The sequence below is a fragment of the Carettochelys insculpta genome, chromosome 2, assembly GCF_033958435.1.
Source record: "Carettochelys insculpta isolate YL-2023 chromosome 2, ASM3395843v1, whole genome shotgun sequence".
In the NCBI taxonomy this organism is placed as follows: Eukaryota; Metazoa; Chordata; order Testudines; family Carettochelyidae; genus Carettochelys; species Carettochelys insculpta.
This window is the reverse complement of record NC_134138.1, coordinates 51,257,230-51,278,715: the sequence shown is the minus strand read 5'-3', so window position 1 is coordinate 51,278,715 and position 21,486 is coordinate 51,257,230. Positions and strand designations below refer to the sequence as shown.

At 47.2% G+C, this 21,486-nt stretch overlaps 1 long non-coding RNA gene across 1 annotated transcript in view; it reads left to right on the top strand.

The window, feature by feature from the left end:
* LOC142008504 (uncharacterized) overlaps window positions 1-21,039 on the top strand; it is a 71,858-nt gene extending 50,819 nt beyond the window's left edge. Inside the window, exon 5 of the long non-coding RNA XR_012644168.1 lies at window positions 20,485-21,039. This is a non-coding gene — a long non-coding RNA (uncharacterized LOC142008504). The remainder of the gene's footprint in view (window positions 1-20,484) is intronic.
* Window positions 21,040-21,486: the final 447 nt, after the last annotated feature.

Sequence of the window (21,486 nt, the reverse complement as noted above, 5' to 3'; positions counted from 1 at the left end):
AACTGTAAACAAGCAGCTAATTCACAAGAACAAAGATCCCCCATAGCTACAGGTGCTTGAAGCTGAAACTGATTCAGTCAGTTTCATGTAATATGTTTTCTGTCCGTGGCTATCTCAGTCAGTCTCTCATCTGTCCTATCAGAAACATTTCCCCTCCATATTTTATTTCTTCTCTCACCACTTTGATTTAAAATGCATCTGCCTCGGTTTTACATACAGAGGTAGTACAGGGGTTTTGGTTATCCACAGATGGTCTATCAGTACATACTTTAAATCTGCTTAACCCCAAATAGATGTCAGTATCCCAAGAGACCTAGAAAATTTCCTCATTATTTAGCCATATTAAGCTACATAAGTTGGCGAGAGAAATGAAAGATGAGGAGTTAAAAGTCAGAGAAATCTCAACCTCAGATTCTGCTGCAAATGTGAGCCAGATCGTTACCATAGAGCATGCTAAAGGAAAGGGCACATTTCACCCTTAACTCTGCCTGGCTTTCGTTCACTGGATTTGAGTCAGACCAAAATATCTGAACTTCATTGTTTTGAGTTTTGCCACCATGCAAAAAGATGGTGGGGGTTGGACGAGGGCTGGAGACACATACGGTTGGTATGATGTAGGGTCACAGGCACCAGTGGGTTTCTTACAGGAACAGCCATGGATTTTTCTGAAATGAAAAAGTGCTCCGTGACTGCTGGTTTGCTTCGTGAAGATGCAGAGTAGCACAACTACCTCTCTGTAACCATTGTGAAGTTTGATGTTCTTGACATCCTGGAGGTGTCCCACGGTGCCCCAGTGTAACCACTCTGGCCACCACTTTCATGTCTGCTGCTGTCCAGGTGTGAGGGAAATGGCCCCGGGAAAGTTTGAACTTAATTTCCGGTTTGACCAGTGTCTTGAGTGGAGCAGGCAGCACACCTCAGCAGCACATCTGGCCATACGTTAACAGTGACACAGATGAGCTCCAGCATGGAGCAGGCGAGAGATCCAGGACCTTATTCCTGTGAGGGGAATGAAGCTGTGCTGGCACAACTACAAAGCAGCAAAAGAAATGCAGACATCTGTGCCAAGATCTCAAAGGGAGTGGTAGAAAAAGGATGCACCGGGGGCACCCAGCAGTGCTGCATGAAAATAGAGGAGCTCAGCAAGGTGTACCAGAAGATGACAGGAGCAAATGGATGTTCTGGGTCATCGTCACAATATGTATGGGGAGCAAATGGGTGGTGATGGTTGGTGATTCCTTTCTAAGGCAGGGGTCAGACACATCCATCTTCTGACTTAATATGGTATCCCGAGAGGTGTGCAGTGTGGTAAGGTGGCTTCATTCCTGGGCTCCAGGCCTCTGTTCAGTCCTCTGGCTCCCCCCAGTAAGGACACTGTTGCCCTTCTTGGGATGGGGGGATGGTGGTCTGGGGGGAACCCATGCCCCAACCACTCATTCCGGGTTCTGACCCAGGGACACTGTGTGGCTGCTACTGGCGGGGAAGGGCTCCGCTCACCCTGGACACCGTCGCTCTTCTGGGCTACTTCCCCAGCCGATTCCACCCTGTACCTCCTCCAGGTAGTGGCAGCAGCAGCACGTTCCCTCCTGAATCAGCTCCTCCCCTTGCTTGGGCGATCCGTTCCTTGCAGCCTCACATCGAATCTCAGGGCCACTTGGACGGGGCTGAAAACTCCTCCCCTGTTCCTAGGAAAAACTCCTTTCACTTCTCTCCGCTCACCTCCTATGCTCTCCTCCATCACGCACACCCCTCCCCCAACAGGGCAAGGGTCTTTAAAGGCAGTCTTAAGTGGGACCATCCAACTCCATTGATTTAGGGCAGCGTCCTCCCCAGCTGCTCCCACTCCGTCTGTTTTCCAGTTCAACACACCCCTACTTTTCTCTCTCGTACTCACTCCCCTGGCCTCACCCTGTCACAGCAGCTTGCCAGGGACTCATCTCTGAAGCACTGTGGAAGGATTGCTGAGGATCAAGATCCTTCTACCCCATGCTAACCATCCACGATGCCATGAGGTCTGACTGTTGGGTTCTGGTGTGCACTTCAGATTAGTGAAGAGTTCCATCACCTCTTACTCTGTAATCCTTCAGTGCCTCAAGGCTTTCCTGCTGTAGCTCTCTGCCTGTGACTCCCATTGTCAGCAACCAGCATGCGCTCTGTGATTGTTTACTGGGCAGCTCTGCTCCAGTGTGTTGGTTCCGGGAGCCTGCATGAACTATCACAGATTTCCACTGGTCTCCACTCGCTTTGCTTCACACCGATCAGGTAATGCCACACTCAACTCGGCCCCAAACTTCTCCACAAGCAGGTGTTTCAAAATGTGCAGCCTCCATCCTCGAACAGAGGAATGTGATGATTATATGATAAACTGTATGTGAACCAGGATTAAGGACTCTGAGGACTGTGTGAACTTTCGTTAATATTAAGCCAGCTCCGGAAAGGGGTGCTACGAGCCACGGAGAGACTGTTTGGAGAGCTTCAGGGGACCTCAAGGGGGCGCTAACAGGGGCAGGGTACTGTAAAGTGACCTCTGACCATGAGGGGGTGTTCAATAAGCAGCCCCACTCCTATAGAGTAGTGTTTCTCAAGCAGGGGTATGCGTGCCCTTGGGGGTACTGCGAGGTCTCCTAGGACATGGCTTCCCAAACTGGTGGGGGGTGAAGAAATTCCAGGGGGGCATGAGGCAACCCAGCCCCCCACCAGTCATTCCCCCCACCTGAAGAAAAAGCCGGCCCTTGCTTCCGGCTCTCAGCCCCTGCCATTTCACGTAGGCGACCCGCTGCAGCTGCTACAAAAAGCAGGCAGCTGGCAAAGGCCCACATGAGCATAGCTGCCTCCTGCAAAGGTGAGTGAGTGTGGGCTGAGCGGGGAGGAGGAGGAGGATGGGGTTAGATGAGGGGCTGGCGGTGCCTGGCTTTGGGGGAGGGGATGTGCGCAAGCGGGAGGCTCACAGGCATGGGTGGCTGGCCCGTGGTAAAAAAGAGGTGGGGCGGGGCGTGAGGGTTTTTCAAAAATCGAAAGAGAGGGACATGATGCTGAAAAGTTTGGGAACCACTGATCTAGGAAGTACATCAACCCATCTGGGTATTTGCCTAGTTTTACAACAGGCTACATAAAAACACAAGTAAAGTCAGTGCAATCTGAAAGTTCATTCAGACAATGACTTGATTCTACTGCTTCATAGGTCTTACGCTGAAATGTAAACAGTATTTCTATTCCAACACACTTATTTGATAATGAGAGGGTAGAAAGTCAGGAAGTTTTGAGTACAGGTTGAACCTCTCTAATCCAGAACACTTTCATCCAGCAAACTCAATAATCTCGCATGATTTTAGCTAGGCTGACAGCCACTCATCGTGGGTGTGGCCAAGTTTCCCATCCTCCCATAAAGTTTGTTTACAGCCACCAGTCCTGGCTCTCAGTGGTCTGTACTGTTATTTAGCTCTAATTTACCCCTAAATGTACTCTAAGAATCCAGTAAGCAGTGGGAGTGTTGATAATGTGCTAGAAAATATTGAACACCCATCTTCCAGCAAATTCTCTTGTCCAGCACCGGTGAGGTCCTGAGGGGGACGGACAGGACAGGTTCAACCTGTCATCATTTTCTGTGATATTTTTGCAAGTAACCAATTTTTAAGTGAGATGTAACTTGGTGGTGTGCAAAACAAATATGACTTCTTCAGGGGCAAGGACAGCTCTTGCTAAACCCAGTGTTATGAGTTCAATTCTTGAGGGGGCCATTTGGGGATATGTTGGTTGGCCTTGCCAAGAGGGCAGGGGGCTGGACTTAGTGACCTCCAGAGGTACCTTCTGGTTCTATAAGACACGTAAGGGTACAGTAACCTGGAAAGGTTGAATGGTGCTTGTTTTGAGACCTCAGATTACCTTAGGATCATGTTTCTCAACTGATGGCACCTTAGGGGTACATGAAAGAAGTTTGACGGTACTTAATTTTTTTAAAAGGGGTACTTTATATATATCTATATATATACATACACACACACAAAGATGAGAAACACTGCTGTAGACAACACATCTGATTTCCACATCCGTGATTATTACATGTCACAAAATTCTGGAGACCGCTTAATTAATGTTCCTAGAGGCCCAAGCCACATGATCATACTATCTTCAGGTATTTCAGGCCACATCACTTTTGTTCCTGGCCACAACTGAGCCTCCAGGCCATATCCAATAAATTCTGACTTGCAGATTTACCCTGGTGAAAACCCCAGACAATCAAGACATTCGAAAGATTTGTTTGTCCCATCAGGCAGTGCAGGAGAGGCATGCTGTATCATTAACGACAGACTTCTTCAGCCCTGCAAGCCAGCTGCCTGCCCCTTTATGCCTACTTGTGGGATAAGGGCTGACAAATGGAAACTTCCACGTTGTTGCTAAGGCCTTGAATACCTCATCTACTTTAGGACGAATCATGCATTTAAACCCCAGAGCTTCTGAAATTAATGGATTTTTGCCAAATTCCTTTGAGACTGAGATAAGGAAAGTGCAAAGAGTATGTGAATATGTTTTTCACCATGTTAATTTGCAGATTCATACAATATAACTTGAAACGTTGTGGTTTCTAATGAAGACAAGGTGCAATCAACTAAACATTTAAGATTTTGAATGTTCGAGTTGTAAGTGTAAATGATCATGCAGTTATATTTCTGAATAAAAGACCCTGCTGTGGAAAAACTCCCTGAATTACCAGGTCATCTCATTGCAAAAGAAATAATGAAAATAATTTACAGCTCACAATATCACAACAGACAATTAAAATGTAAATTAGTGTCTGACTCAGTATTAAAAATATAATAATTAAAATTAGCCTTCGGTAATGGAGTGCAATACACAAAGAAGTCAGTGCTAACAGAAATTAAATAACTCTATGCTAATTTATACAAACAGCTATCAGAAAAGATAAAATAATGACTAAAATTTTAAACATACTTAGTATTGGCAAACCTTTTTACAACAAAATTCCTCTTATTAGCTAATCTGGATAAATTTAATCAATGTTTTATTCTTATGAAAGCTCTTCTTGAAAATTTAAACAAACTTGCATCTGAGTATATGAATTTCCTTATATTCGATATTCCTGTAGCTACCATTTATTTGAATTAATTAATTATTTTCTAGTTGTTAAAGCAGGTCAGTCTGTTGCATTGTTCTGTTGCTACTGCTGCATTCTGAATACAGAAGCTGTGAATCTTCTTGCTTCAGCACAAAAGTTGGTCCCGAGCAATGTTTTTTTATATTGCAGGAGACTATTAGATAAGTGGAAAGGAACAATTTTGTTTTGCTTTCCAGCAAAACTTCCAATATAGATCACTGTCAGAGACATGATGCTTTACTGGGATATTTTATTATGCTAGAAAAAGTTTGTTTATGTTTCCATAGTATTAAAATATAATTTGAATATTCTGAATGAATATATGAATAAACAGTTATCTATAAAGTCCAAATATCATTAGGCTTTCCCTGGATTTATAGATCCAGTTTCAGAAAGATGCTTAAGCACAGGGACCAAATGTAAGCATGTGAACAGTACTGTTGAAGTCAATTGCTTTGCTGAATGAAGCCTTCACTAGGATCTTAATTTTCAGTGATTATATGAACAACATAGTCACTTGACTTTCTAAAGATAAAGCTGCTGCCAGATTCAGACAACCTCCTAAATTTTATATTCTCTATGTTTGGAATTCCCTTGACGTGATGGAGAACATGATGGAGTTAAGTTTTGATGTAAAAGAATCATGTGCTCTTCATTATACCTCTTTCTTCTTCTACTAGTGCAAGGATATTAAGATGTCAGGGAATTCCAAAGATTAAAGATCTGCTGGAAATAATCCTGTTACATTACTGACTTTCTATGGGATTAATAATTCACTATCACTGATGATAATACTTTAAAGTCTTATTCAGTTGTTCCTCACATATGGTCACTCACCAGTTATGGAATGTGTTGATTCAGGCTTGACATACATTTTGAAAAGATGACACAGTGTTAGAGGGTACCTGGACCTCTGAGGAGGTGAGGGGTTTCTCCGACCTTAATAAAGTTCCAGAACAGGGAATGACTGAGGCAATTCAGGTTCACCTGGCACTAGTTAACTCACTGAGTGACAGGGAGAGAGTCAGTTATTCAGGGAAGCACTTGAGCATGATAAAAAGAAACTATTCCTGTGGTGGGGAGGGGTGGGGTAGGGAACAGAGGGTCTTTGGTAGATGAACAGTCCCCAGAACACGGAAAGAGAACGTTCTTAAGGGAAGGGCTTCTGAGGAGCACCTCGTGGGTAAGCTTATTAGGAAAGGAAACTAAGGAAGAATGCTTCTAGATGGGAGGGACTCTGAAAGGGATGAACTATGAATACCAAATCACACTGGAACCCGGTCATTGGAAGGACTTCACCATGCACAGCATAAACCCCAGATCAGGGGAATTCTATACAGTTTCCAGGAAGGGTTGCTGTGATTTCACTTCTGTGGGGACCTTGATTCAATGGGAAAGATTCTTCTGAGCAGATGACATGAGGCCCAGGCTCTTGAAGAAGGTTCCAAGCAAGGTGGCTTCTCTGGTAAGGAACCTGGATGTAAGTGGAATTGATGAACTAATGTTAATTCAACTCCCCTCACTCCCACCTCCAGCTAGAGATACTGGAGTAGAGTTACCACATTGCCTTATGGCAAATATGGGACACTGGCCTCCTGTGATGGGTGTGGGGGGGGGGGCGCTGTTCCATGTCAGGTTTCCTTAGTGATGGGAGCAGATGCCCCACAGTGATGCACCAGGGATGGGGGCTCCACAGCTTCCTGATGAAGGGGAATGGAGGATGGGGCCTCCACATCCTCCCAGCAAGGGGTGCCAGGAAATGAAGATGCTGCCTTATGGCACAGCTCACTGGCAGTCAGGGCTGCCAGGTTCCAGGAAATGGGGCAACCGCCCTATGGAAGAGCTCCCTGGCAGTAGGGGGCTGCTGCCTCAAGACACCAGGGAACAGGATCCCCACAAAATACTGGACAGTTAGCCCATTTTGTACAAAGAAAAGTCGAGATGCCTGTAAAACAGCTTAAGTGAGGGATTATCTCAGAAAAAATGAGTGGAACTATACTGGAGTGGAAGCCTATTTGTATAACGTTCCACCTTTGGTTTCATAAAAGAGATCCCTGAAGGGGCATTGTCCAGCGTACAGAAGCCTCACTGGACTTGAAGTCCCCTAGTGGAAACTGAACCAGAGACGTAATTGTGATGCTACACAACTGTGGTGCACTGGTGCTGCACCACTACACGCAGCCACGTTTGCCATTATTTTAGAAGAGTACTTGCTCTAGTAGTGGGCGCGGTGGAGGGAAGGTCCTGAAGCTCCCTACAAATGGAGGGATAAGAGGAAGAGTTCAGGGACTGGTGGAGGGAAAGGGGAAGCTGCTGGTTCCAATCTGGGACAGAGAATCCCAGGGCTTCTCGGCAGTTCCCAGACCCTTTTGGGTCCACTTGTGCCTTGTTCCCTTCCCTGCCTATAGGTATTTACACAAGAGTGGAGCTCCTAAAATATTTCCATTGTGGAGGTACTAGCTCCTCTATCTTCCCCCTCCCTGGCTTCACCTGCCCCTGATTAATAGTGCATTTTTTTATTATGAGAACACACTCTAAATACCTTTTGGTTCCTTTGTGCTGGAAATGATCATTTTACAATATTTCTCCCAATGCAAATCACCATCTAGTACGTTGTAGTAATTTATTTTCCTCTTCCATAAAAAATGCCAATAAAATGCAGAACAAATAGAAGACACTGAAATCATAGTTGTCTATGTTTATTAGTGCATAGCTAATAGAAGTCTCATGTTGCTCTTGACGTTTTCAAAGCACTGTACAAATATTAAATGAAGAATAAAGTTTCAGAACCTTCTTATGAGCTAGGGATGTCAGTATTGTTAGTTTTTTCCCTCTTTATGGATGTTGAAGAGATGACATAACAGTGGTTTGCCCAAGACAACATAGCAAGTTAGTGGGAGAAACTAAATTAGCACTCAAAAATTACTTATCATAGAAACATAGGGTTGGAAGGGAACCTCAAGTCATCTGATCCATACACCCACACTGAAGCAGGACCGAGTATACGTGGATCATTGCTGGTTGGTGTTTGTCTTTTCTGATCTTAAAAACCTCCAATGACAGGTATTCCACAGTGTCCCTCGGTAACCTCTTCCACAGCTTAGCTGTCCTTCTAGGCAGAAAGTCTTGTCTAATAGCTAACCTAAATCTCCAATCGCTGTAGATTAAGTCCATTATGTCTTGTCCTACATTTGGTAAATATGGAAAAAAGTTGGTTATTCTCCTCTTTATAATAACGTCTGTCCTTCCTTTGACTCCTATAAGATATTTCACATGGCTTTAGCACAAAAATAAATATTAATTTTTATTCTTCCTTCAAAACATTATTTTGTGTCCAACAGAAGATGCAAGGTGAGTTTTAGTTTACATGATCATTTTGGCAGTTAATATTTTGATCGACTATGAAAGCTTTTTTTATTATAGCAGCCTGAAAATGAATGAATTCTGAACAGCACCAACCACTCATATAATTGCACCTTTCATGAGATCATGTTGTGTGTATTAGACAAACTTGAAAATTTTATTTAATATATGTGAAACCAGAGACAGTTTCATGGGTAAGCAATTGAAAAGAATGCTTATCCATTAGAAGTGCCATTGGAATCAACAGTCATATGGCAGTATCCCAGATGGGTGACTAGATTTGTCAGTGTTTTGTCACTTGATTTACAAGGCCCAAGTAAAAGTATTCAGAAAAAAAGTAGAACATGAGTGGTTTGGAATTGAAACATATTCATGGCCAGGTTTTTATTACAGAATAGTTCTGTATTGGGAATACTACTGTGCTTTGATTGGAGCGAGTTGGAAGCTAAAACCTGTTCAGCTTGTGCTTTGGTAATGAACCACACTTTATTATGTTAAAACATTAGGCAATGAATTACCATACAGTGAATTCAAACAGTTTCAAATTCCGAGGTAAGCTTTTAATAAAATCATAGACTTTTAGGACAGGAAGGGATCTTGATAGGTCATCTAATCCAGTTTCCTGTTCTCAGGCAGAGCTAAGTATTATTTAGACTGTCCCTGGCTGGTGTTGGTCTAATTTGTTCTTAAAAACCTACAGTGAGGGGCATTTCACAGCCTCCTTAAGTAAATTGCTCCAGTGCTTAACTAGTCTTAAAATTAAGAAGGGTTTCCTAATGTCTAATGTGAATCTCCCTTCCTGCAACTTAAGCACATTACTTCTTCTCCTGTCATCAGGGAATAAAGGTAACCATGGATCACCCTTCCTGCCAGAACAGATATGGGCAATAACTTATAACACTTTCACCAACACAATTCTGGTGTGGCCAGTGCTATGTCAGTCACACAGCGTTGAGGGTGATTTAATTATGTTGGCAGAAGAGCTTTCTCCCACCATAAGACACTAGAAAATCTTTTAAGACAGCTACCTGGGAAATCTAAGGGCTGCAGTGTGGACATAGTCCTGGTCTCTCAAGCACTGAAATAAAAGACAAGATGTTTTGAGGTTTTGTTTGTTTGTTTGGTGTTCTAGGGAAGGGTCACAGGAAGTCATACCTTTGTTGGTGATGGTGATTTTCCTGGCTGTTAGGAGCTGGAAGTAGTTCCAGTGGCTTTTATTACAACTCATATCATGTACTGTCCTCTCTGAGAGAAATACAGTACTAAAACACCTGTTCACTTCAGTGGGACCAAATTTTCATCTTGGTCTCTAAAGCCGTGTCTACACGTGCACGCTACTTCGAAGTAGCGGCACTAACTTCGAAATAGCGCCCGTCACGGCTGCACGTGTTGGGCGCTATTTTGATGTTAACATCGACGTTAGGCGGCGAGACGTCGAAGCCGCTAACCCCATGAGGGGATGGGAATAGCGCCCTACTTCGATGTTCAATGTCGAAGTAGGGACCGTGTAGTCGTTGCGCGTCCCGCAACATCGAAATTGCGGGGTCCTCCATGGTGGCCATCAGCTGAGGTGTTGAGAGATGCTCTCTCCAGCCCCTGAGCTCAATGGTGGCCGCGTGGAGCGGACCCTTAAAGCTCCCCTCCCCGTCCCTTTCCTGTGCAGGAAGCTGAGAGAACGTGCAGGCGGCAGCCCAGACAGGCGGCCAGCCTGCACGTCTCTGAGCCACCGCTGTCTGCCACCCCAGCTGCGATGGCCGCCCGGCAGCCCCCCCAGAGCCCCCAGGGGACCCCCCCAAGGGGAGCCAGGGCAGCCAGGGTGGCAGGCAGCAGCGGGGCCCCTCCTGGATGGAGGCCGAGCTTTGGGACCTGCTGGGGCTCTGGAGCGAGGAGGAGGTGCTCCAGGTAATGGGGAGCAAGAGGCAGAACGCGGATGCATTCGCTCGGCTGGCCGAGGGCCTGGCCGTCCGGGGTCACCCTGCCCGCACTCCGGACCATGTCCGGAGTAAAGTCAAAGAGCTGCGGCAGGGTTACGCCCGGGCCCGGGATGTGGCTGGCCGATCTGGGGCTGCCCCCATCACTTGCCCCTTTTACAGGGAGCTCAGGGACATCCTGGGCCCCCAGCACACCTCCTCCCCTCCAGCCATGCTTGACACCTCGGCTGAGGAGCCCCAGCAGGTCCCGGAGCCGGAGTACGCCCCAGAGGTAAGCCCTGCACCCCGGGGGCCCCCCCTGGAGTCCACCCCCGGGGCACCGGCGCAGGAGGAGGAGGAGGAGGAGGGGGACTCCTCCTCCACCAACACCGGGCTCCAGATCCTCTTGCCATCCCAGAGTAGCAGCTGGGCGTCCGCCCCGCGGGTGTCCCCCGACCGTGGGAGTGGACCTACAGGTATGTACCCCCCCAGTGTACACCTCCGGGGTTGAGGGGTGGGGGTAATAGATATGTGGCCAGGGCCCTCCACATGCCCAGATGGCCATGGCCCCAAGGACAGCAGTGCCATGTCCCTCACAGGAGTGCATCAGCACCCCCCCCAGCACAACAGTGCCATGCCCCATCCCCGGGGCTGAGGGGAGCAGAACCTCTAGGGTTCCCCGGGAGGAGGGGGTGGGACACCCAGCAGCAGCAGCAGCAGCAGCAGCAGCATGCGATGGAGTCAGGGGAGTGCAAATGCGAGTCTCAGGCTAGATATGGGCAACAAGCTGAATAGCTCCCAGTGGCTAAGGATGATCCTGGGGCTACAACTGGCAGGTGACACCTCTGCCCTGAACAAAGAGGAGGGAGGAGCCAAGCTGGCTTTGAATTGGGGGCGGCAGTTAGAGGCTAGGGGAAGGGAGAGCTGGAAGGCAGCCAGCCTGAGGAGGGGGAAAGCTACACCCCAGAGGGGCACCCCTTGGGGTCTTCTCCCCAGGACGGGTTGGAAGGACTGTCTCTGACTGCTGTACTGTCACTTCTGGGAGAAACTGGGCATCTGTTGCCTAAGAAACCTCTCTTGTCAGACCTTGCTGAGTGAAGTGAGAGTCACTCCCGCTGGGGGACAGTGCAGGGGGACCCTTGAACCCCATCACAGCAGCATCTCCCGGGGACAGGGATGGGCAACCTGCAGCACAGGGGTGAGGGGACAAGGGCCACGGCTCAGGACCCACACTAACGCCTGTCTCCACTCTTCTTCCCCCACTCCTGTGTTCCGCAGCTGCACCATCGGAAGGACCGGAGAGTGCCGGCGAGGCTTCAGTGGTCCCAGAATCCCCTCCGGGGCCATTGCTCCAGGCCAGCCCGTCGGCGGAGGACCGACCGGCCCCACGGCGGGCAAGACGGCGGACCCAGCACCACCACCCGATGGCGACGGACCCCCAGCTGCTGGCCCTCCACCGGCAGCAGCTGGAGGTCACGGAGCAGCACCTGTGGGTGGAGCAATGCCGCCTCCATCTCCAGGAGCAGATGCTGGCCTGGCACCAAGAGGCATGGGGGGGCCTACATGGACACCTTCAACCGGCTAGTGGACTACCTGGCCCCCCATGCCGCACCGGCCGCCGCTGCGCCCGCCCTGAGTGCTCCACCCACCGAGCCACCCCCTGCTCCGCTCATCACCGCGCCGTCTGCCAGCGCCCTGCCACCCGCCACCGAGGGCCAGACTGCCGAGGGAGACCTGGGGCCAGCTGAGACTCGCCGGATGTATCTGCCGGTCCGCCTGTCCCCTGGCCAGCCCCTGACAGGGCTGCGACTGAGGCATGGCTCCCGGCCGCCCACCCCCAGTGCCGGACTATAGGGGCGTGGGGCCCAGGATGTGCTCCCCCCCTTGTATATAGTTTGGACTTATTCATTTGTGTCCCCCGTTTGCCCCGTCCCCCCCCCATGTAAACAGTTCTCCCCTTCCTTGCAATCCCTGGGTTTTTTTTGTAAATATATGCATACTTTTTTATTTTTCACGTATAATAGTTAGAAGTTCTTGTATATAGTTTGGTATTAGTTAAAAGAACAGTTAAAAGAAAACCAGTTTGATTTTACAAACAAGTGTCTGCTTTTATTTGTCCAGGAAAAGTGTGTGGGGGGTGTGCTGTTGGGTGCTCCGTGGTGTGGGCGTAGGGGCAGGGAGTGTTGTGGAGGAAGGGGGGGGGCGCAGTGGGGGGCCTGGCAGAGTTCACCCCGCAGCCTCATCGAAGTGGGCCCGCAGGGCCTCCCGGACCCGGGTCCCTTCGGGGTCCACCTGGTGACTGGGGGCAGCGGGTGGCTGCACAGCAGCCCTGCTGGCCTCCACAGCCCAGCCCTGAAAGAAGGCCTCCCCCTTGCTCTCCACCAGATTGTGTAGGGCGCTGCACGCACCCACAATCTGGGGGATGTTGGTGGGGCCCGCATCCAGGCGGGTGAGGAGACATATCCAGCGCCCTTTGAGGCGGCCAAATGAGCGCTCCACCACCTGGCGCGTGTGGTTCAGGCGCTGGTTGAAGTGCTCCTGGCTGGCAGACAGATGGCCCGTGTACGGGTGCATGAGCCAGGGCCGGAGAGGGTATGCCGTGTCTGCGACGACTCAGAGGGGCATGGTGGTGTCCCCCACAGGGATCTCCTGCTGGGGAATGTAGGTCCACGCCTCCAGCCGGCGGCACAGGCCCAAGTTCCGGAAAACCCGGGCGTCGTGGGTGCTGCCAGGCCAGCCCACATAAATGTCCTGGAAACGGCCCCGGCTGTCCACCAAGGCCTGGAGGACCACTGAGTGGTAGCCCTTGTGGTTTATGTAGCGTCCTCCACTGTGCTCCGGGGCGTGGATGGGGATGTGAGTCCCATCCAGGGCCCCGAAGCAATTGGGGAAGCCCAGGGTGGCAAAGCCCGCGATGGTGGCATCTGGGTCCCCCAGCCTCACGAGCCTGTGGAGGAGCAGGGCGTTGATGGCGTGGACGACCTGCAGGGGAAGCACATGGGAGAGCACCAAAGAAGGGTGAGCAGGGTGTGTGTGGCTCTCCCCTGCCAGGGCCCCCCTGCCCTGCCAGGGCTGCCTCCCCTCCTCCCCCCATGGGTCCTCTTACCTCCATGAGGAGAGCCCTGACGGTGGTCTTGCCAATGCCAAACTGCTGTCCCACGGATCGGTAGCTGTCTGGAGTGGCCAGCTTCCAGACAGCTATGCCGACCCGTTTCTCCACTGGGAGGGCACGCTGCATGGCGGTGTCCTGGTGCCTGAGTGCGGGGGTGAGCCACTGGCATAGCTCCATAAATGTCTGCCGGCTCATCCTAAAGTTCCTGAGCCAGCGGTCATCGTCCCACTCCCCAAGCACCAGCCGCTCCCACCAGTCGGTGCTGGTGGGGTAGCTCCACAGGCGGTGGCGTGTGAGGCGGGGGGGGTTGGGGTGCTGCAGGATTGGGGGGTGAGTCCTCCTCCCCTGCAGGCCGCTCCTCCTCCGGTGTGGCAAGGAGATGCTCAGCTGCCTCCCTCATGGCATGATGCTCCTGCAGGGGCGGCTGGGTGGACCTCTGGCTGCTGCTGCTGCTGCTGGGGGTCCGTGACTGCATCGCCCGAGGTCTGTGTGCCTATGGCTCCTCAGACCGCGTGCTGTGCAGGCTGAGTGTGTCTGGGAGGGGCCCTTTAAGGTAGTGGCTAGCTGTTGCCCCAGAAGCGCTAGTCCGCCCTGTGACCCTGTCTGCAGCTGTGCCTGGCACCCCTATTTCGATGTGTGCTACTTTGGCGTGTAGACGTTCCCTCGCAGCGCCTATTTCGATGTGGTGCTGTGCAACGTCGATGTTGAACGTCGACGTTGCCAGCCCTGGAGGACGTGTAGACGTTATTCATCGAAATAGCCTATTTCGATGTCGCCACATCGAAATAGGCTACTTCGATGTAGGGTTCACGTGTAGACGTAGCCTAACTGACCTCAGTGAGATTATGCCACAGTCCAATGTATGTCTGTGATGTAATGTTATAGAGATGGGTCAATACCCTGCATCCAAACAGGTCTGAGCTTTAGAGAGGTATAAAAGCAAGCAAACGGACAAAGGAAAAAAAAAAACAACAACTTTCATCCAGGTCCAGAGTTGATTTTTGAGGCTTCATTGGAGGGATTACCTTAGCACCCAGGTGCCCTAGTTATAGGCTAGGGCCCCATTATGCTAGGCATGGTTCAAATGCAGACTGAAAAAAGAACTCATGGTTTGCTCTCTTATGTTATCCAACTTAATGAAATCTATCTTATGGGGAAACAGCCGCCCCAGTTCAGTACATTCACCACTCTGCTCTTTAGGTCAGGTCAAACTATATAGCAAGAAAATGATTATCTGGGGCTTCCCAGGGGTGCATTGGTGTATCGTCAGTTTGATGCAGAGGCTAATGTCAACACACTGAGTGGAGAAATAAAATAAAATGTTACAGATGTGCAGTGTAGTTGTTCACGTCTCATATGGCCTTTCACTTTCCAGAAGCTATTTCCAAGCTCTTACCACTAGGAACAATTAATTTTAGGTACGCTTTTATATGCAATAGTACTTTTCTTCTCTGGAGTGACTGTCAAAATAATTCTAAACTGTTCTTTGTACTAGAGTATATTGTGCCATTAAAGATGGCCATTTTTTCATTCAACGGAATGCATACCCGTTTCTTGCATTCAAGAGAACCATATTGCCAAGCCCTATTTTGATAGCACAGGACATACAAAATGTATTTGTTTAGTCAGGAGATTCCTGCTAATTGTTTGACTGTGCTTGTAGGGGGTAATTTGAAATTTATACTGTACTGATGTTCTGAGTGCTGTTCACTTTTTTCTCTTTTTTTAATGATGTTTGGATGGCTGTGAAGAGCTAGATAATGAGACAGAATAATTTTCATAGGTTTCCTTCAAAGCAGCATAATTACTCAGACACCCACTGAGACAATCAGATAACTTAATTTCAAATGAAACAATATGTGTAAAAGCCAAACAAGAAAGAATCCAGGTAATGATACTACGAAAAAATAGGAAAATCTGTTTATACATAAAGGGACACCTTCCAGTCGTGAAATAATATTTTTTCCAGTTTAGATCATTTTGTTAGCTTTGTTATACTAATTACAGCACAGAAACCCACATGCACTCTTGTTGTTGTTGTTATTTCAGTTCCTCATACACATATGAAGTGATGGTAGGCATCCAGAGGTGCTATTTATAAGCATAATGACTTTTTAATTGTATGAAGTAGTATATTAATTTTTAACTGTGGAATTATTCAGGGTCTCCACATTTCCTCTTACCTTCAGCTCTCCTTTAGTGTGTGCTCACTCTGCTCCTGCTCTTCACTCCAACACACAGCCACTTACTTCCCTGCTTGTTTCCAAACCAATCCTTGTGCCGTGCTCCCCACCAATGCATAATTCTGCCCTAGCAAAATCTCCCCTTCCCTTTTCCCACACTCACCTACCCAGATCCACTCTCCACTTCCATCCTTTCTCATCATTACAGCTTCAAAGTCTCATGTACCCAAGGGAGGAAAACAACTGTCTGGTGCCTAGGCTGAGTTTGTAGGTAGGAGACAGCACCGGTAGTTTCTGCTGTACCTTGTGGAGATCCTGAGGCTTAATCCAAGCAGCTCTCTCTATGGAATTCTTTGCAGACTCACGAAGCCTGTGCCAGTAAAAAGACACAGAGGCTGTCAATATGGCTCCTTGGTCTTCTTGCTTCCACATGAGAACTTCTGCCTATGTTTAAATGTGAAAGGGGTGACAGTTAACTAGGGCTGGTCATACTGGGAAGTTAAGCGCGAGAAGCCATCTTATCGAAGCAACTTGGAGCTTTCCTGGTTTGTCATCTTCCATCTCACAGCAGCTTCCGGGCCAAGGGAAGAGACCTGGGACTCTGCCATGCAAGGCAGGGTGAGGACAACTGCAAATACCTTTGCTGTGCTAGTGATCCCCATGTGACAATCAGTCCAGGGCAGAGTGTACAACCATTTGTTCCATGCAGCTGACAAGGTGTGGTGATAAAATGGAACTTCCAGAAGATAGATGCAACCCTAAGTAATTAACTTTTGTGGAACCCTGAGATTATTCAAGGTCTTAGAAATCAGTTTTCTGGGGGAAAATCCCACAGAACTTGTGTATTTATAAAGAGTCTTTAGTTTTTACAACTAACTCTATTTTACTGGAATTAAGGGTGACCACATTCCCCTAGGCAAAAATGAGAGACTGTTTGGGGCTGGGCTGAGCTAGCAGGAGCTGGCAACCCAAGCTCTATCACCCAGCCTCATTGCTCACCCCCTCCCAGATATTCCTCTGCAGCTCCCCAGGAGGTGTACCCCGCTTTTCTGGTAACACTGGGCAGTTGTCCCATTTGCTTTTGCTGACGAACGGTCCATTTGTCAAAAATGTCAGGTTGTCTGGACTAGGGTTTAAAAAGGGGATTGCTCTGGCCAAAACTGGGCGTATGGTCACTCCGGTGCAGCCAATTCCTATGTATTGTGGTGAGGGAAATTAAAGTTCAGCATTGCATTTTAATTATGGAAAAAATCAGGGATTTTTGTTTTTTCCTCTGAAAATATTGGGGCCTTTTATCACAGAAAACTAGGATCCTTAGTGATTACCTGATGACCTATGCTCCACCCAGATTGGTACTGAAGTACAGTCTTAGTTTAATCCAGTCAGTGTGAGGAGACTTGTAGACGACCCATGCTCCACCCAGAGTACAAGGGTTTAAGAGAGAAGAGAAAGAGTGTGTTGGTCAGGTGCTGGAACATTTCTTGTCACACCCGTTACCAGGAAAAGGATCTCTGGCTCAGCAAAGAGCTCTGCAAGGGAGTTCAAGGGTGTGTCGATTCTTCCTGCCTCCTGGAAAGGGGACCTGAGGATTAGATTCTGAGTTGTCTCTCTAATAGTTACTTCTCTGGGGAAGGGGACAAAGCAGGCTCTGTACCATCTTCATACTCTTCTGATCTGAGGCTGTTGTGAAGTGCACAACAGGCTTCAGTTTAACCAAGGCCACGCTATCTGCTGGAGGGTTGTTTCTATAGGTGTGGGGAGGTTCAAGCCCTTGTGGTGTCAGAAGAAAAGCTGCAGAATGTTAATCGTAATGACTCAGAAACCTGCAGAGAAATTTAAAAAAGCCCAAATGCTTTCATTTGGATTAAAATTCTGAAGGTATTTTTTTAAAAAATGTCATAATTTTGGGGGGCTGACTTACACATTTTGCACACTTGGGACTGGCAGCACTGTTGCCTTGAGCTGGCAGCTCAAACCAGACCGGCCATTGTAACCATAGCGTACTCCCTGTGGCTTGAGTTTCCCTTCCAATCACAAGGAGCTTTTACAGCTCCCATCCATAAACTCATCCCTGGCACGTCCCCTGCAATGGAGAAATTGTCTCTTGGCTTTTTGTGGACAGTTATAGACTCCATATGCTGCTCCAGTGGCATATAGGGAACTGAGATGGAAACAAAAGGCCTTCCCCTGACTAACTCAAGAAACAGGAGCTGAGAAATCCATGTCTTCTCTTCCAGCAGGAAATAGCCAGACTAACTTGTGCCTGTTGTTATTATTATTCTGGGGACCAGGTCTGCTTGTTCTACCCTACCAATAAACTGGTCACATAACAGCGGTAAATAGCAGACTAAAAAGCTCTTACCCGCTATCATAAAGCTATATCAGGCAATAAGGGAGGTGAGGGAAAGAGATAAGCAAAAGTTAGGTATGGAGGATGGTGAAGTTAAAAAGTCTGCTTTTCAGTAGTTGTAAACCAATGTGTGTTGCTCAACAGGAAGGCTCTGTATGCATACATGAAAAATGGGATTCAGTTAGCAAGTATTTTTCTTGCACAACATGCTTCAGGTGGCACATGAGCAGAATTCATCACCCATTTCAGTTCACTGGTTGGGCCAAGTACTGGCAGGGAGTGCATCGGGAATGCTTATCCATATGCGCCAGCAACTATTTAGTTTCATGTCTTCCTCTGGCTAAGACAGATGCAGATAACAATCATTCTTCTTCACAAAGCTAATGATCTGCAGGCCTTTTTCTGAAGCCTCCCACTGCCTTTGTCTACCTTAAATCTTATTCAGATAAATAAGCATAGTGCTTTTTTAGCTACCATTCCGCCAATATTAGATATTAATCACCGGGCACAATCGAAAAGAGGAACGTTATTCTGACATTGATTGAACAAAGTATCTAGCAAATAAAATATCAAAGACGGGTTCCTTAGATTAGGTTTTAGAAATATTAGTTCCACTCTTTGGAAATGGAGTAGAAGAAAACATTCTTAAGAAAGTTAGGATGGGGGTGTGTGTGCATGGTTGTTAAAGTCAGAGCTGCCATTTGTAAAGGAGGACACTTGTTAGGAAGTAAGCCTTAGTACTTAGATAACTCCCAGGCATGTGAGCAGACTTCTTCAGTGTTGCCTTTTGAGATTACCACATGGAATGCTAATAATGATCTTCCATAAAACAGGGGATTTGATCTCCAGCTATAGAGACACATGTCAAGCCAAAGAAGAAACAAATACATTTATATTAAAATAAAGATTGAGGTGTAAAATTTCTGGGCAGTTCTTATCTAGTGATGTTCATCCATACATCTCAGGGGTCTTTGCCAAGATGGGTAAGGTTATTATCCCCCCTTCTTATTGATGGGGAAATTGAGGCACAGAAGGCATTTGCACAAGTTTACACAACATTAATGGTAGAGCAAGGTTTAGGCGACATGCTAAGGAAAATTCTGGAGTCCTCTGTGCACAACAGTTTCCAATGGTAGAGCTGCTCTGATGTGAATTATAGGTGTCATTTCGGCAAACAAGGAGAGCAAACTCATTTTAACAAAGTGTGTTCAACCCTGAATCCCCACGGGAATGAGCTACACATTGTTAAACTCCCAGAATGCAGCAGATAAGCAAGGACGCACAGCATAGCCTCTGAGAACTCTGTGTCCTCACTAAACCCAGCAGTCCATGTCCATCTGCATACAGTGACGTCCCATGTTACACACTATTTGTACAGCTTGCACGTTGTGTTACCTGATCTGCATCAAAAAGCTAAGGAATCAGACTCCAATGTGGACATGCCATTAGTTGAGCCTATCTAATATCAATGTGAGGGCCAGGGGAAAAATGGCTTTTTCTTTTCTTTTTTTTTTTTTTTCACAAGGCCAATATGGATAAATTGGAAAATTGAGGAGAATGTTGAAAAATATTTTGATATGAAATAGTTGCTCTCACAATGAATGAAAAGAGGGGAAGGAAAACCTTTTGCCAAGTTAGCATCTTGATTAATACATTAGCACCTTTAACTTATATTCTATTCATTCATAGGATGGTTAGTTTTGTCTACAGCTGTGACACTTGGGCTACTGTTACACTAGCAAGTTTTGCTGACAAAACCCCACTTTGGTCAACAAAACTTGTGAAGTGTCCACATGCAAAATGCATTTTGTCAAGATTTTGTTGACAAAACTCAGCACCTTTTCCAGCAGCGTTCTGCCTCTCAGCTGTGAGGCACAACGCAATCTGTCGACAAAAAAGCTGTGTGGACACTCTGGGGGGCCTTCTCTCGACTGACAGGGCATCCAGAACAATGGGCAGCCCTGTCTGCTGTGCTTCCGGGTGCCTGTTTTTTCAAGAGAGCAACTGGGTAGTCCATCTGCTTGGTCAACAGAGCAGAGCACTCTTCCCATCCACTTCTAGTGTGTGGCAGCACCCTGTTGACTGCAGTTGTGTCAGGAAATCTCTTCCAACAGTGACTTCTGTTAGAGCACTGCAGCGTAACTGGAGCCTTACTGTAGATATAATGATAATTCACCATTATAGAGTCTGGTGTTTTTACTGGAAGGCTTCGATGTATGTTCAGATTTAGTGTTGGTCTATTATTGTGCTCCACTACCTACATAATGAGGATGCTCGTCTTTGGCACTTTTTCTCTAGAAATACATATTTCTTCTGTATCTGCATGACAGTATCAAGTCATGTCTATTTACATAGTATTTCTGAGCCAAGAGGTCATAAGCTGCTTTTTTGTTTATAAAAGATTGATGTGTTCTATTTTCAGTGTCTTATATTTTTTTCCTATTTGTCACCAGGCCAAAATAACTAAATAAGTAAATAACTAAGCACAAGTACACAGAGCTGTGGACATCTGGTATGGTCATCTCCAGTCCTGTGCAGCTTGTCACCTTGGCTGGACTGATACACAGAACCTGCATGATGCTGTCTCCGGCTTCAGATCTTCAAGCACGTTCACGCAAGCATCTGGGGCACTTCAATCCAGAGGAGTGTACGCTCCAGAGTGTTGTAAATGGTGACAGCTTAAATGCCAGTGAGATAGGTTTCATTTATTACTGTATTCTGTATTTGTTAATTTGACTTTATTTCATTCTATCCTGTGGATTTAAATTAGTAGTGACACTTAATCTTAATTTTTTATACCCCGTTTCTTTAAATTATTAAGTAACAATGTGTTAAAATGAAAAAAAATTTAAATTTAACTGAAGCATCTCATACCACCACTGCCCCCCACCCTTTCAGTTCTATGTATCTGATTTGTCAGTTTTTATTTCAATTTTTGGACCTCTGTATTATATAACTGTTGGTCTGTATTGGAAATGTGATTGATCTGAAGAAGTGGATCTGCCCCATGAAAGCTCATCACCTAATAAATCATTTTATTGGTCTTTAAAGTGCTCCAGAACTGCTGGTTTGTTTTGTTAGAATACAGACTAACGCAGCTACTTTTCTGTTACTGGATGTATGTTATTATGAATTAGTATTTTTGAGTTAGACCCATGGCACAGATGATAATGACTGTTATTGTTACTATTATTATTATTAGAATGCGTTTATTCCCAGAGGTTCCCAAGGAATGCCATTGAATGTGTACAGGGGCCAGCCAGGCAGAAGCACTGCCAATTTTAAGCTCCTTGAGGAGTAAGGGACTACAGCAGAGGGGTAAACAGAAGATTCCCATCTATCCAATGTTACCACTGGGATTCTCATGGTCTCCTTTAATATCAACAGCATCAGGCACCCAGGCACACAGGTAAGTGTTGTCTGATCAGGAATAACCCAGGGAGGAAAGGAAGAGG